Below are 5,143 nucleotides of genomic sequence, written 5' to 3' on the forward strand. Positions count from 1 at the left end.
GTCCATGTCACCATAACGTGTTTAAACCCACTTCCCTCCCCTCGCGGGCTGGAAGACGCCGCTGGGTGGAGAAGGGGGAAGCGGAACTCCGAAGGGGGAGATGGGTGGCAAAGTAACCTTTCAAACTTGTATCCGCTTTCCTGCGAGTAAGCTCAATGAAACGCAACACGTTTTTGTTTTGCCCCTTTCAAAAAAGGGAAGGTACTTGCAGTGCGAATTAAAAGTGCTGAAGGGTTTTGGCATAGTTAGTGATTTAAGGGCTGTTGCAGCATAGAAAAATTAAACTTTGAAAGGCAGGTTTTTGCCTTTTTTCTAAAAAAATCATTTAGATTTTTGCTTTTGCTTTTGACCTTAGAACACTGACTTTGGATGCTACTGATTAGACTGATAGATCTTTATAGAAATGGCTTCTTCATAGTATTATGAAAAAGCAAAAAACTGTGATTTGATGTTAATGCCTTATTTTACTGTAACAGAGTCGGAAGTCAATGTTTCTTTTTCTTTCCTATCTTTCATCACTTCTCTTCCACCCGCCTTTTCTATTTACTTTGTATTTTATATTCTATAATAACTCAATAAAAATGTTAATGATAAAAAAGAAATTATCCTTACTTTAATCACATTCATACAATAATTCCAGTAGATTCTGCTCTACTGGAGAAGTAGTAAAGAAGTAAATAAATAAATACAGTGGGTAATTAAACAATAGTGACATATACAGTATAGTGTTAGATGCTTTAGGCAAATAATAATTTAGCACTAGTTTGCAACTATTCATTGGATTGCCCGTAATAGAAGCTCTGCTTTTTTGATGTTCTAGATCTCAGATAAACAAAATAGCAATTTGATGCAACTGTATTTTTGATAAAAGAAGATAGCATGAAAAGCCTACAGTCAACAGTTATTTGGAAATCCTAGCTTTCATCCAGTTCTCAAGATAAATTATGGTATTCTTTTCTATACTGTGGGAAGATAACACTTAAATCTCAAGATAACTCTGATATAAAAACAATCATAAAATACAACCAAATAATATTTGGATTGATTACATTCATCACTCATTGCAATTCATGGCACACCCAGGGAAGCTGTAAGTGGTAGAGCTTACCTAAATAACTTTTGATTCCCAGCTATTTTCATGTTATGTTCTTAGTTTTAGTTTTTATTTTATGATGCCGGGATCATAAATGGAATTAATGACATGAAGCAAATAGAACCTAGTTGCCATTGATGATTTTTCTGATCTGTGGACCAACAAAAATGCTTTCCTTAAACTTAGCATCAGTTATTCTTGAAAACATCTATCTTGAATAACCAAAACCTCCACCCTTCTTGTTCATCATTTTCATTAAAAAAAAATCCATCAGTCTGAGTTTGATGTGAAATGGAGACAAAAATACCTTTGTTGGGTCAACAAGTGGTTCATGGTCAGATTTTCTTTCCTGGAACCAAATTCAAAGTGGTCAATTCTTTTTAACATAATGCAGCTCTCTTGCACTGTGGATCCTTTTGCAAGAACAGTAATAGGTATATCTATCTACATTCCAGGCAGCAGAGCTGCTCCACAGATATTCCAGTTGTACTTGGTGTACTGGATGTGCTTCAACAATAATTAGATATTTTGTATGTTTCATGTGTACATCATAGCCAACAGATACTGGTCTGTACATTGCAAGAATATGTTTTAATGAAATGGTATGTGATAGGTTAAATTATTTTCATGATAAGCAGTCAAAATCAATAAGGTACACCCATAAATGTTCAGGAATCAAAATCCAGTGATATTAGTGATAAAGTATTTTTCTAGTTGTCTAATGTTTTTCAACTTCTGTAACTTTATAATGTGTGGACTTCAACTCAGTATCTGAAAGTTACTACGGCTGAGAAAACACTTTGTCTAAATCTATAAATGAACTAAATTACACACTTAGCTTTCTAGTGGCTCTTGTTTAAAGCATCAATGAAGCCAAAAGAAATTTCTTTGGGTGCCACCTCAGCTGCTCCTGAGTTAGGCATGAACATGTCCAGATAACCATAGATGGCATTGCTTTGTCACATCCCCAGCCCAGAGCTGAAACCTCTTGAAGTCATCTGTGATTGTCCCAGTCTTCCAGTCCCATGCCACTTCATACTAAAAAGGGCTTTTGGTGTCCAGGGACCAGGGAAGGTTAAAAACTATTAAGAATCATCACAAGCCCACAACTGAAGCCTATTTCTTTTTTCATATGTTGCACAAGCAATTCAAGTAAAGAGTAAGTCTTCAATCACAAAGTTGTGGCAGTCTTCTTGACTTAGTTCTGATGCTCATTGCAGATGCACCTCCTGGGAGAGAAATGGAGTCAGGAGAATCCATGGATTGCTTTGCTTAACTTGGCTTGCATTAAAATTGAAAGGACAACATTATTCATTAGCTTGTGACTGGGGCAGAGAAGGACTCAGTAGTGGGGTTATGCCAGTGTACATTTCTTTCAGTATAAAGATTGCTAGGTAGCACTTTAGTATGGCTGCTTAGCTATTCCTATGCTAATTTAGTGGTAGAGAAGTAACAAGGATCCATTTGGGTCATTGCTTTATTTATCATGAATCTGACATATTTTTCTTACCATTCTTCAGAAACAATCCTACATACTCTTATCACCATTTTTTCTCTTCTTTCTCTTACAAGTCCTATATACAGTACACTTACTGTATACAGTTTCTTTCACTAAAATTATATTACTTTTATCTCATTGCACAAAAATTACAACTTTCAAAAGTGGCTTACTATTTCATAATAAAATTATAATACTGTACTTACATAATACTTATGAATATACTGGAATATTTCATAACAGGTTCAAAATGAATAAAATTTCAAGATAAACATTTTAAAGAGCCATTTTATTCCATTGATTTTATTGCTTTATGTCATTAATTCCATTTATGATCCTGGCATCACAAAATAAAAACTAAAACCAAGAACATAACATGAAAATAGCTGGGAATCAAAAGTTATTTAGGTAAGCTCTACCACTTACAGCTTCCCTGGGTGTGCCATGAATTGCAATGAGTGATGAATGTAATCAATCCAAATATCATTCGTATTTCATGATTGTTTTTCTATCAGGATTATCTTGAGATTTAAGTTTTATCTTCCCATAGTATAGAAAAGAATACCTTAATTTATCTGGAGATATCTTGAAAACTGGATGAAAGCTAGGATTTCCAAATAACTCTTGACTATAGGCTTTTCATGCTATCTTCTTTTATCAAAGAAACAGTTGCACCAAATTGCTATTTTGTTTATCTGATTTCTAGAACATCAAAAAAGCAGAGTTTCTATTACGAGCAATCTAATGAATAGTTGCAAACTATTGGTAAATTATTATTTGCCTAAAATGTTTGTTGGAGGCTTTATCACTATATTGTATATGTCATTATATGTCATTTTTAAATTACCCACTTCATTTATTTACTACTTACTTATTTATGATGAGATGATTAAGAGCAGTATCTACTAGAATTATTGTATGAATGTGATTGAAGTAAGAATAATTTCTTTTTTATCATTAACATTTAATAGCAATAAAAATTATTTAACAATAAAATCTAACATTTTTATTGAGTTATGAAGTATTATAAATTGTAAAATACAAAGTAAATAGAAAAGCAGGGGAAAGAGAAGTGAGAAAAGATAACAAAGAAATATTTATACCCTCTTCATTCACTGTGTTCTTCTGTCAAACACAACAACCCTTGGTCTTAATAGGTTAGATTTAAATTCGTCATACACATCATAGAATAATTGGACTGATGTAGGATTTAAATTGGGATGAGGGGGAAAAGGGAAGAGAGGTGGAGATAGGATGGTAATGTAGATTCAGGCTATTTGTGAGATAGGTTACAATTATGTTCCTATTTAATAATTGCTATATTTGAAAAACCCTTGTTGTCTGTTGAGACCTTTGTACCTGAGCTTGTTGATCAGAATTGTCGGCAGTTCGATGGTTCAAGTCCCTAGTACAGGTCTCCTGCATGAGCAGGGGGTTGGACTAGATGACCTCCAGGGTCCCTTCCAACTCTGTTACTGTTTATCTACTGCAGATGAGTCCAACTCTCATTCCCTGGTGCTGTTAAAAGTTTCCCATTTTATTGAGCTCTACAATAGATTGTCTCAGAAAACTGAAGTAGCCTGATGTTACATTGTCTTTCTGTTGATTAATTCCTTTGGGTGAAGCTTGCCTCATTTGTCTTAGGTGAATCCAGAGGGGTATTTTTTTGCAAAGGAGGGCCTATATCACAATAGGGGAAGAACATTTGAAGGCACCTTGAATCTTGAGTGAATACTTGTTGGGGCCTGGAGTGAGAACTACTTGTATTCTTATATAACGTTCTGAATTTATCAGAAAGAATAAATTCAGGATTTATCCACTCGAGTTTCATTTTAAATGTTTATTTAATTTTATTTTTAATTCCATCCACTCTGCTATGGAACCCTAATTAAGCTGTTTTCAATTAAGTCAATAATATATTTATTTGTTCATTTGAAATTTCCATCAAATTTTTTGCAACTATATTTTTGCAATTATTTTTCGCAATGATCTTTTTCTAAATTTTGAACATTCTTTTATATGTATTTCTTCTCATATAGATCCTCTTCATCAATCTACCAAGCATATTTTTTCGTATTTCCAATTAGCAAATTTCCACATTTCTGTAACACTCTATAATTACTATTATTATGTTCAAGTAGCTTCCATATTATCTTTTCCTAGATCTCTATGCCATTCATTTCAAGGAGAGATAGATATTTTTGAGTATTTTTTTCATTCAGAACTTGCAGTCTCTCTTCCTACAATTAGTCAATCACTCTATTTTGATTCCATTCCTTCCAACTGTTTCTATGATCTATAGGTTGACTTGACTCACAGCTACAAACTGAATTGGAATTTCTGTCATTAAGTAAAGTATATGATTGTTAACCAAATAACATAAATATTAAGCAAATCCAGCTGGGAGGCCACAAATCATGATTATGTGATTGCAGGAGGCTTCAATCTTTGTAAATGTGAGCTGGTTATCAACTACCCAAATCATGTGACTGTCTTTGATATTATTTTGTATAAAAGGGACATTACATCAACCCGTTATACAATTTTATTGG

The sequence above is a fragment of the Thamnophis elegans genome, chromosome 5, assembly GCF_009769535.1.
Source record: "Thamnophis elegans isolate rThaEle1 chromosome 5, rThaEle1.pri, whole genome shotgun sequence".
Taxonomy (NCBI): Eukaryota; Metazoa; Chordata; class Lepidosauria; order Squamata; family Colubridae; genus Thamnophis; species Thamnophis elegans.